Source organism: Colias croceus, chromosome 14, assembly GCF_905220415.1.
Source record: "Colias croceus chromosome 14, ilColCroc2.1".
Classification (NCBI taxonomy): Eukaryota; Metazoa; Arthropoda; class Insecta; order Lepidoptera; family Pieridae; genus Colias; species Colias croceus.
Window position 1 is genome coordinate 890,176 of NC_059550.1, and position 13,017 is coordinate 903,192.

General features: G+C 30.2%; 1 protein-coding gene across 1 annotated transcript in view; it reads right to left on the reverse strand.

Moving 5' to 3' along the window:
• The window catches only part of LOC123697224, a 63,798-nt gene extending 59,693 nt beyond the window's left edge, over positions 1 to 4,105 (reverse strand). The window contains exon 1 of the mRNA XM_045643661.1: positions 4,005 to 4,105. The gene's annotated coding sequence lies outside the window, so the exon portion shown is untranslated. The remainder of the gene's footprint in view (positions 1 to 4,004) is intronic.
• Between the last annotated feature and the right edge of the window lie 8,912 nt (positions 4,106 to 13,017).

Sequence of the window (13,017 nt, forward strand, 5' to 3'; positions counted from 1 at the left end):
TTTACTCAACCCTTGTATTACTTAACAATACCAACCGTTTCTAATCCCAATATTGTTAGCATTATCCTGTATATTTATCCTTGAACCTGTATCCTAATAGTGTATGCAGCCAAAATAGCAGATAAGCACACTATAAACATAGCTAGTTATCTATGTGTTCGGATTTTTACATTCGTTATAAAAGGGGCCGGATTTGGTGCGTGTATTCATTATTGTTTGAATTTCAGGCCCCGCGTTAAAAATTGTTTTTTTTCTGAGTATAGAATATAGTATTGTATTCGTTTTTGTTTTATAATGTAAACGTAAATATATTTTTAATCATAATTGTTTTAAGAGGAGAGAAGCAAGCAAGCAAGAAAAATCAGATGCTTAATTGCTTATTCTTAGACGTAAGTAGACTGATATTCGTAGGTAATTCTTAAATTACGTATAATTAATCTATAATCCATGAAAATTATTAACAAAATTTCAGTATAATTATATAGGTATTCAAATGTTTTATGGAACGAGAGATATTAGTGAATTTTTATCATATTTACATGTAAAAGTGCTGTGTAAATTTATGTATGTCGCTCAACTATTCAGCTAAAGCAATATTTGAAATCTTTAAACGTTATTAGTTTGTCTCTTTATTATTGGTTTCCCAGCACCTTGCTACCCGTTTAAAAACCTAAGTAATCACTTATGTAGTATACCAACATGTGGATTATATTAACATAGATTCTATTATCTATACAACTTTAAGAGGCCACAAATTCCGGAGGCCCCGAGCCGTGCCTGTGTTACAATGAGTACGAATTTAAATCAGCTCCATCGGCAGTCTGCGCACGCGCAAATGTATGAACCTCCGCGGAAGAGTGGCGTGGACATTCACTATTTTGTTCTACTTGCTGTGTAGATTTTATTTTTATTCATTCATTGTTGATGTAAGGATTTTGTATTTGTTTTGTACGGTTTTGAGACTTTTGAGGTTATATTGGAAGGCTTATACTTATGGATCAATGGAATTTAAGTCAATAAGTGTTATGTTATGTGATTGGTTATATCAAAATAATTCTGTTTAGTTCAAGCATTTGGAAGTGGCAACTTATTGAAAGACAATTTAAAATTATTTCGCTATTCTGATCTTTCTGCTCTTTGTTTTGTCTACTGTCTATTGTCTAAAATTTTTATTATTATCATTTTTTTTTATAATACAAAGTTGATAAGTAAGTCACAAGAACCAATATCTTTCAAGAAAATTTTGTATACGTTCTTTAAGCCCAAAACACCTATATAACGTTTTATGAACAAACAAACATACAATAATAATTTCCTGCTTTCCAGGAATTGGTTCATTCATTTGGTGAGTCTTAATGGACGAGTGTTTATCCTAATTTTCAAGGAAAATAATATAAGTGCCTCCAGGGCTTTTGAAGGACGCTTACGTCCTTGAGGAGAGTTCAAATAAAGTTATTAGGTACTTATTATTAAAAAAAATATAGTGTTTAACCAATTGTGGTACATAACATTAAAAAAAAAAAAACAAAGAAAACAAAGAAGCAAAATATATCCAACACCAAAACTTTAGACACTAAATTTTACATTTTTGATGTTATTTTTTCAAAATTCACATAAATAAAATAATAAAATTCACATAAATAAAAATTCTTACGCCAATTCGTAATTGGCGAAAGAATTGCTAACTAACAAATTAAATAAAAAACATACAATCGAATTGAGAACTTCCTTTTTGATGTTAAAAATGAGGCCATTCCAATAACGGTAGATTTGATATCAATATATAATAAAAAAATTATTGAGGCTCTACTTATCTTTATCCGGTTAACCTAGTTTTTTTTTAATTATTTACGTATTTATTTGCATTTTGTATCCTTGTTTGTCATTTTCAATTTGACAATCTGTTTCCTGTCTTGCTCTAATTTAAGGTGTAACCGTGCATTTACATCAAACGAACATAGAGCTAGAGCTAGAGTAAGAGCATTCTTTCGTGATCTTTTTAGTGTAAACGAAAACTAGTATTCAGTGTTGTTCAGTAATAGAACATTGCATAGAATATTTTCGCACTAAGAACAACGAAAGAATGCTCTACGTCTGTTTGCACTAAGATAATTTGATGTAGTGGGGTTAGAATGAGCATTCGCTCGTTTAATGTAAATGCACCGTTAGATAGAGATATAGAGTTGCTGCGTTACGAAGATGGTAATATAACCGATTTTGTCAATATAATTATTTACAATGACGAAGTAATACAACATTTTTCTAGATAGCTCTACTATTATTAAACAGTTATTATAATATGTAATTCTGTATGTTAGTTTGTCACGATAATAGATAGTATTTATTTATTTATTTATTTATTTATTTATGACACTTTATTGTACAAGTACCAGTAATAAAAACATAATTTAACAAGAAAACATGAATACGGTAAGTGCACAAAAGGCGGCCTTATTGCTTAAAGCAATCTCTTCCAGGCAACCATATTAATAAAAGACATGTACGATGCTGGTTAAACGCGAAGGCGCAATCAAAAAGAAAATAAATAAAATCAAGGTTATAAAAACAAAATCAAAAACTATGGGAAATAAACCTTAGTATACAAGGATACAATAATTATAAAATAGATAATTATGCACACAAAACTCAAAAATATCAATATTACATACATACTACATCAATACTTAAAAATAGTAATAAATACAATTAAATAAATATAAGACATAAATATGCTAATACATAAAATATAACATACTATACATAATACATATTATTAAACATGATATATATACAAATACATATTCATATAAATATATAAATATATATACATAAGATAAAAAAAGGAAACTAAATAGTGGAAAAAGATAGTAATAATGTTTGAACAGATTTTTAACATATTTTTTATATATTATGATCCCGTATGTAAGTTCTGCAACATATAATAAAATGTCTGTTTGTCTGTTTTCAGAGGGTTCCGGCATACGTTTCCGAATTCGTCCAATGAGAGGCGCTGATTTTCAAGTCCATGTGAATCCGGGGCAAGCTACTAGTGTTACGTAAAGGAAGTTTTAATAGCTGGAACAGATAAGGGTTTACAGGAGGGTCTGACAAAAATGATTGATAAGGGATGTAAATTAGTTCTATACGTTTTGCCTGCAGTGTTGCTTACGTGGAGTTATCACGTACGATTTTATATATATTATTATGAACTTAGATGGACTAGTTTTTGCTTGCGGCTTCACTTGTGTTCGTGCTTGTTATTATAATTAAATAATGTGTCGTTTATGTACTATGTCCAATTTGAATTCGTAAAATTGGACTCTACTCTATCTATACGTAAAATTTTATTCAAATTTGTACAGCGTTACAGATGTTAACATTACAAACAGACGAAGTAACAATGAGTAATGTAAGTATCGAAATGTTGAAAGTTTGTAAGAGGAAAGCAGGAAATTACTTAAGCAACTTAATGCATTCTTTCATTTTAAGTTATGAATCATACACAGCTTATAATTAAGCTTAATAACTTGAAGCTTTTGTGAGAAAAATAACAAAAAGTAATGCAAATGAATCCTTATGATATAGCTATTATGTATGATAATGAATAAGGACGGATGTAAAGCTGTTGGGAACGCAAAAACTACTGCGCCGATATTTATAAAAGTTTGCTAGGGAGATAGCTTGCGGCCGGAAATAAGGCGAAAGCTGTATGTATTCTTGAACAAATATGAAACTTAAAGTAATAAGAATAGCTCTATTAATAAATAATTACTAATAACTGATAACTACGGATTGTTTAAATAAAATAGAGAATATGTACTAAAATAACTTTTTATAATGCTTTTGCTAACGTCGTTTCTATCAACTTTTTCTTTCTTTTCAAAAATATTCAAATATGAAACACAATTTCGAATTAAAAATCCTTAAAAATTATAAACTGTGAAATAAAATTGGCTCTACATTTTCAAAACCTATTAAACATACCCCAAAAGTCCAAAACTCACCCACACACAAATATCCAAACACACACTATCCTAGATCACACACACACTTATTCATGTCACGGGTGCGCGCGCGCAGTTCGGAGAAGGCGTGCGCGGCCGGCGATCGCACTTTGCTCACTGTGATATGTTCAATGGGCTTTTGGGCTAAGAGCTTTATTGGATTTTGTTTATGTCGTTAATCAAATACAATTTTGTTCATGATATTAATTGTATTCTTTATTAAATTTTATTTATAAAGTTAGTTTGTATATACATTGTATTGTATATCTATATAAATTGATTTGAAAGTTAGTTTGTATACAATACAATACAACGTATATTGTATTGTATATAAAAGTTTAAGTAATCAACACTCAAAATCAAACGTTTTTTTCAAACGTTTGTAAGAATAAATTAGAATAAAAAAAATTATTCTAGTTCATTTTTATTATTTCGTTTTCAATGCAACTGACATCATTACTATTTTAAGTACTTTTAGTATTAAATAAATAAACTTGAATGTAAACAGTAGGGCCAAAATTTTGATTTGGTGATGACATAGCTGTAAATATACTTTTAGAAATTGTATAAAACATACAAAAATATCACAATTTTATATTTTTAATTGGACTTTAAAAAGTTAAACAAGCAATTAAACCGTGAGATTTTTATTCTTCTTAATTAAATGATGCTGATTAGTGCTGTTTATTTAAGTATGTATGTAAATAAGAAAAGAATGTGAGTCGTGTGTGTCGTGTGAACTCACTCAAAGTAAGACAGTGAGGCGATAACAAAACTGAGAAAAAATACAAAAAGATTTTAATAGACTTAATATGACACAAAAAAAATTGAAAGCTTTTAAATGATATGACGCCGGTGGCACACGGTTTGTAAAAAGTTTTAGTATCCCTGTACGAATTATGCAGCAGCTCTCGGCCTATTACTATAACCGAAGGCTTCTACGAACCCGCGGTTTTCGTATTATAATATATTGTATTTTAATTACTTTTCTCCGTAAGTGGTGTCGTGTGTTTTTACGAACACGCAATTGGTACGAAACACCGCGGCATGCGACATAGTTTCCAAATATTCCGCCATTTTTTGTACATTGTTGATTAAGTTGTTGGAATGCAATGTTGGAATGAGGACTCGGTATTAATATGTAACGTATTGACGAAAAAGGATACGTGAGTCAATCGAGCGGAGTATTCGGCTAGACTGTTTTTAGAGCTTCTTGAGTTTGGAAGAGATTTTTTATTATGTTGAGATATAGAACATATTATTTTGTTTCATAAAGTACAGGTATAACATGATTGGCTTTAGTACGGTCGCGGTACAACCAAAGTCTTATATTATCTTTAAACTTTATGCTTAAGCTGAGGTAGGTTCTACAGTAAGTAAAATGTTTCAATTAAACTGGTTAATAATATGTATTAATTTGTTTTAAAATATTTGTCATTTTTAATTTATAATTGTTACTTACCTGTACTGGTACCACACAAATCAAACTGTACCAAAAGTGCGATTCATCAAAAAATTTTACACTGTATAAATTATACAAAAATAATATAGACTCGAGCAAAAAGCTCTTCACACCTAGTAATTTATCGTATATTCACTACATATAGGTGATAAATTAAATATTATGTTTTTTAAATAAAAAGATAGTAATTGCAATCTCTTCGTAAATCGGTTTAAAACCTTTTTCATTGAAAATCGAAATCCAATATAAAATACAATACTAATCCAGCCAAATTTTATCACGAATTTGTAGACTGCAATTTTCACGCTGATCCTTTATTCGTAAACGTTTTTTCCAATAATTTTATTCGGATAAAATTGCATTTAAATAAATAGCTGTTTTAATCAAACTTAGTGCATCTTTTGTAAAGCCACTCCGATACCTATATCCTTCTCCTAAGAAGGAATTAAAATGAGTTCTTTAAAAAGAAGAGATAAAATTTCGTAATAAAAAGAGGATCAATTTATTCGGGCATTTAATTACAGAAAGGATTACACTAGTATGATAACTATCGATGCATTTTTTTTCCTCGTCGTTGTACTCGTAGGTACGTGATTTATTTTAATATGCACTTTTTTGTATGTGATCTACACAATTATGAATACACATTTATTTGTACATAATATACTTAATATATAACTAAACATATTTATTTCCTTGAGTATATTTTACACATATTCAGTTGATCTCTGTACCCTTTATAAACAACTCTAACCTACACTTATTCATATTGTGTTCACTGTTCATTTCAAAATAACAGACACATGACAAACACGTTAATAAACAAGGCTACCAACTTATTATAAACTAGACGATACATTCCTCATAAAGAAGTACAAATATTATCGTTAACTTATTATCATCTAAGATTAACACACAGACGTTATCCATAAATCGATAAAAACCAATTAAAATGGGTAAAATACAACATCAACGGTGCATAATGCATTTACATCAAACGAACATAGAGCTAGATACTTTCTTTAAAGGGATACTTTTGTAGGGATACTTTCTTTAAATATTGTAAATATATTGTAGAAGTAGTCAATAAACGAAACAATGGCGTGTGATGTGATTCTGTGATATTAGTATTAGGATAGTTTCAACTTTTGTAGCATTTATTTTATTTACCCAGTATTTTAATATTTTTTGACTTTGTATTTGTAATATTTTTAATTTAGTAATAATTCTATTTTTAATTCATTATGTGGCTGAAAATTGTGTTTTGTAAAAAAAAAAAAAAAAAAAAAAAAAAATGAAAATAATGTCTCTGGACAATATTCCAGAGGTGGCGCGAACACCCTGTGATGGCGGGTGCCTTTTAAAAAAAAAACATAGAGCTAGAGCACTGAGCAAGAGCATTCATTCGTGATGTTTTAGTGTAAACTAAACCTCGTTTTCAGCGTTGTTCAGTATTAAAACATTACATAGAATCTTTTCGAACGCACTTAGAACAACGAAATAATGCTCTAGGCCTGTTTACACTAAAAGTTTTTGACATGTGGGGTTAGAACGAGCATTCGCTCGTTTGATCTAAATGCACCGTCAAAGTCTATAGGTAAATTCGTGAAATAAAAGATGTATACAATCTTAGATACAATGCTTTAAAATATTTATTAGTAGTACCTTTTAGTAATAACAATAATTAAAAATATTTTTAATTTGTCTAAAAAAATGTAAAATAACGATTTTTCCACTCACAAAATAAATAATTTTGATAAGACTCTACATATGAAACAAATGTTTTATAAAAGCGATTGCAAACATACTACTACCTCGTTGGTAATTATTACTTATTAGAGTGCTGAGTGACTTAATTATAATCTTTTATAATATTTCCCAAACGCAATACGTAACAAGTTTTTTAATTAAATAAAAATAAAGGTCTTGTAATGGACAAAAATGGACAACATCCTTTGCCTTGCAAAAGCTTATAAAATCATTTCTCAATTTCCGGCTCAAAAGAATTTGCAATTTGGATACTATTAATTATTATAACAACTATGTAATTAATTTATGAAATAAAGCTATGTACCTACTTGAAAATAAACGCTAGCAAAATTCCATTCTTAGACTTCGTCAAGTCATAAACAAAAAAAAATTGACCATTTACATGGATATCTTAGATTTGGGCTACATAAAAAAGTCTCATTTCTTTGAAATCTCCATTTTAAACTTATAATTTTCAAGCCTCAACCGACATCATCTGAAAAAACAATTTCCATTCTCATTTCTAAATTACAATAACGTCCAAAGATCAAAATGGCCGTCGTTGGCCATTACAACAAATTGTCAAAATATTATTTCAATCCTTAATAGAAATGGCGAAGTTCCTTTGAAGGTATCGAGTTGACAATTATAAATTGTCCCCATTGATTTCCAAAAGACGAGTTTCTCGGGTGGTTGTGAAAATTCAATATTATCATTTAGCAGCGGCGTAAAATTTAGGCGTGGTTCATACTTTCGTCTTAAATGATTGGACAGGAGCCAGCTACAGAGTTTCTTGCATCTTTTCTGAAAAAAAAAAAACAGCATTTCGAATATCTATGAGTTACAGCGAATCGATATTCAATATAATAAAGATTTTAAGTTGAAAAATAAATTACGATTTTAAAAAGGTTTTTAAAATAACCATTTTGAGTTATACTTATGATAGCGAGCTGCTATCGTTTATTATTAAGAATGAATTAGTTTTTTAAATGTATGTATTTTGTTAAGAGAAAAAGTAGTTACTGATGTATACCTACATTCTAATCTAAATCTTGTTTATGACAAAGAGACCCTGTCTATAACTGTATGTATATCTCCTTATATTTTGACATAATACATACTTTCTTCATAGTCTTTATTTTCATAATCGCAAGTGTGCACCTACCCTTATGTGTTTATAGGCCAATGGAATTTTAGTACAGGGATGCGGATGAAAAATCATAGTCGTGGAGGGGAAGCAGGTGGTGCTTATGATTTTTCATATTTTTTATGTTTCTATTATGTATGAAGTATTTGCGGTTAGGTAATGATGACTTCCTTGCTTAATAGTAAGGGGAAAGCTGTTATGTTTATGTGTGAAATAATAATTGAAATTGCCACAATGAAGGTATGTATGTTCGTGTGTTTTTCTCTTAGGTTTTACTATATCTTTATTCTTTACTTGCTGCGCCCCGCGGTTTAACCCGCGTTGCTCCGCTCCTCTTGGTCTTAGCGTGATGATATAGACTTAGATAAATGGCCTATCTACCTAATACCGAAAGAATTTTTCAAATCGGACTAGTAGTTCCTGAGATTAGCGCGTTCAAACAAACAAACAAACTCTTCAGCTTTATAGTATTAATTAGAATTGATATTATATTTTTTGAATACCTTATTATATTCTAATGTTTTGTAAGAGGAATTATTATTTGAGTTGTCTCATTGGCGGAAATTACAAATGGTACATTTCATTTCTTTCTCTTGTTGTTATTTGCTTTATTTACCGATACGATATTAAATTATTTTGTATAGCTTCATTTTAATGCTATTGTGTGCGAAAGTGACTAGCACTAGAAGAGTAAGTATGAGTTAATTAATTAATTAAAAGATTAATTAATCTCTTTAATTCGTCGCGTAAAATATGTCGTAACAACTAGGTATATCTTTATGCGTTGGTACTGATAAAGTACCTATATTGTTTCCAAATTGGACCTTATAACAAGGGCCGCTCCTTGCAAATGAATTAAATGCAACACGAACAAGCCAATATCTAATAATAACGCAATCAAATCGCAAAGCAGAAGCCACATTTACCAGATCCAATTGCCGAACGCATCTGCGTTTAAACAAAAGCAATCATAGATACATCATCATTCAAGGATTTACCTTATTACCAAGCCTATAAAGGTCAAATTTCTGCGAACATTCGATAGACTAAATGACGATCCTAAACCTTAATGCTAAGTAATAAAGTTCATAATGATTTTGACACCAAAATTTATGAAGTGTGATATTTTACTATATTGTTTTGTTAATAAGGTTCAAAACGGTGTGTTTTTTAAATTAACCCTAAAGGAAGGGATTTACGGTCCGAAGCATCCGCGCAAGAAGTTAAAAAATGTTTTTGTTTTAACGGATATTTTCAATGATTTCGCCATGTGTCTCTGCTTGTTTATGTTTTTTTAGTTCTCAAGGATTTTAAAAATAACAAAGATAGACATGTTGCTATTCATTATATAGTAAACAAATAAGTGACATATTTTGTTTTTATTTTTACAGAGCACGCATGCATGCTGCAATTCATAAAAATTGAAACAATTTAAAGCTTGGAAGTTTCTTGCAAAAGGAAAATGGTATTAAACCTCTGCCTACGACAATTAATTAAATTTATATAATCTTAAAATTTTTAAATTTTTTAAATTATTTCTTCTTTAAATAAAAGCGTAGGTTCTTCATAAAAAAACTAAATTATTATTTATTAGTTTTTACTTAACTAGATAAGTAGAGCGGTCCGCATTATTCCAAGTTCAGCAGAAATATTCGCTGCTAATATGGCTGTCCATACATGAAATACTTTTTGAAATAGCCATATCGAATAACCATATCGAATAAACATACATACAATCTACTTATAATATACCTAATCGTTAAAAAAATGAAACTTAACCTTACATATAATGAGAATATTTTACTGCGTACATAAAAATATAATTATTTACCTACATAACACAATGAACTCAAGCGTGACACTATTGGAAATATTACCGTAAAAGATACAATAACATGATATTCTCATACATTTCACTGTGGGAACTATATTGTTATACGCTTTCGGAATTTCTAGAATATAAGAAATGAATGCAGTAATAAATAGCGGAAAACTATCCTTACTAATATTATAAATGTTAAAGAACTCTGTCTGTCTCTTCTTCACGCTTCTAATGAACTGATTTATATGAAATTTGATACAAAAATAGTTGTAAATTGAAAAATTACGTAGGTTTTAACGCGGGCAAAGCCGCAGGCGGGTAAGCTAGTAATATATTATAATGCTAAAGTAACTCTGTGGACTGTGTGTATGTCTGTCTCTTGTTCTCGCCTCCACTGATCCGATTTGTATGAAATTTGGTACACATATAGTTTGAAACCTGAGAAACGACTTGGCATGGTTTTATTTCGTAAATCCCAAAAGAACGAGAATTATGCGGGCGAAGCCGCGGGCAGAAAGCTAGTTGTTTACATGTAGAGTATTTAACCCCTTACCGCATACAGAGCCATATATGGACGACGAAGTTTATGAATTTTTTATAGGCTAACTATAAACAATATCTAAAAAAACTACCTTACATCTTAAACAGCATTTCATCGAGAATTGGAATGTAATTAATTTATACAGTGTAAATATTATCCATCAGATATATTATAGATTTAGTCTAGCGCGTGCGACGGTTTGGGTGCGCGGAAAAAACCGTGATTTTCAAATTAAGATTTCAATATCAAAAAGGTGAGTAAAGCCATGAAAAAAAATATTTCTTCATTCTTTAGTCTTTCTAAAATAAGGTAAAACATTTGGTTAGGTTGTTTTTTTGCTTTAATCATGTTTTTTTGTACTTTTCCAAATCTGTCATATTTGGCTTCGTATGCATTCCGTCCAAAATATATTATGTCATATGTGGCTGGGTATGCATTCAAGCACAGCATTCAAGGATACTTTCACTGATTGTTCCAGTATCAATCCTAGACACTTTTATCTCACTATGCTAAGCATGTAAATATTATATCATCATCAATAAATACAGACTCATGCTATATGCCACTGTATGATTTTTAATTAGCCGTTTCAGAGCAAATGCGAAAGTCAGGGAAAGCTCTTATTACCAAAAGACGTGGTCGTCTCTCAAAAACTTAGAAACATCGGCATCTCTGGAGTCTCCTCAGTATTTCTGACTCGCCAATTACCGCAAAAAAGCTACGAAAAACTCCTGCAGGACATCTAGATTTTCACTTTGATTCTGTACGGTCTGATGGGATTAGTCATTACCGAATTTGGAAGAAGAACGCCCGTCAGCTATGCCTATATTGTTCCAATTTCGTTCCTTCACGTTATGTGAAAAATATAACGTGTTTTTATGTTATAATGACAAACGTAATTGTTTTAAGCAATTTCACGAAGTATAAGTTGGCTGTGATTCTGGGTGTTATTTAGGTATCCATATAAAGTACTAACATTTCGCCCGCGGCCTCGCCCGCGTTTTCAAAGAAAACCCCGCATAGTTCCCGTTCCCGTGGGATTTTCGGGATAAAACCTATCCTATGTGTTAGTCCAAGTTACCCTCTATATTATGTGTGCTAAATTTCATAGAAGTCGGTTCAGTAGTATTTGCGTGAAACAGTAACAAACAAACACATACACATACATCCACCCTCACAAACTTTCGAATTTATAATATAAGTAGGATAGGATTTATGTAAAGTATATGTAGCATATCAGTTGACTAAGCATTCAGGATACAAGCTTAAGTTTAGTTTGGGGCTTAGCAACCGTGTGTGTGAAATTAATCCGGAATATGTTTTTATTTTATTAATTAGTTACTTTTTTCTAATTGCATACGAAGCCATATATGACAGAAAAAATACAACAAACACTGCATACGAGTCCATATATGGCGCCGTTATATATTTTCTATAATATAAGTAAATAATTTTTTTTCTCAATTTGATCTCATAATGTAAGGTCTAATAAACACTTTTTTGCAAAAAAATAATTTTTATTTCATCTCCTTAATAATTCATGCAATAAGGGGTTAAATGATCATTCATTGTAAGATTCATTGTATCGATTGCGTCGATAAAAATGCTAATTATGTGAGTTTAATGATATGTGTTTGTTTTCTTGTATGTTGTATCATGACTGTTAAATGTATGGACAGATTTGATGGATTTTTAATCAAATTAGATGTCTCGTCTATCAAAATGGATGTAAGAAGTTTGTTAGAGATAAAACAGAAAATATTTTTAGCAAAGAATTCGTCGATTTTCTTAAATGAAATTAAATTTATTGTTATTATTGATCATAGTGACACAGATTTTCTAAAAAGCTGCTATTTTAATTTTTCAAACATTTCAATGCCATTTATTTTTTCACATTTATGAACCCATGAATGATGTAGCGATAAAATCTGCTTGTGTGTCCATCCCTCCAAAACAATGCAGCTTTATGAGAACAACGCTCGTTTACGTAACGTCTAAATCTGAGTTGTAAAATATCTATTTTTTATTTAAATTCCCTGGAAATTTTGTGTTCGGATCAACGTAACACGCCCAAAACGAATAAATCAATGTAAAAGTAATACGTGGTTAGAATAGACGGATGTAATTAATCTTCCTTGGTGTAAAACAAAGCAATGGTCAAGTTGGGGTCACATTCTGGGGGTATATTGTATTGAAATTTTTTTTTTATAAAGAAGAGATTAATATCTTTCCTTTTTATGTATCTAATAATTACCGTAAAGACATGATAGTGTGAAAGCGAATTTACTCAAC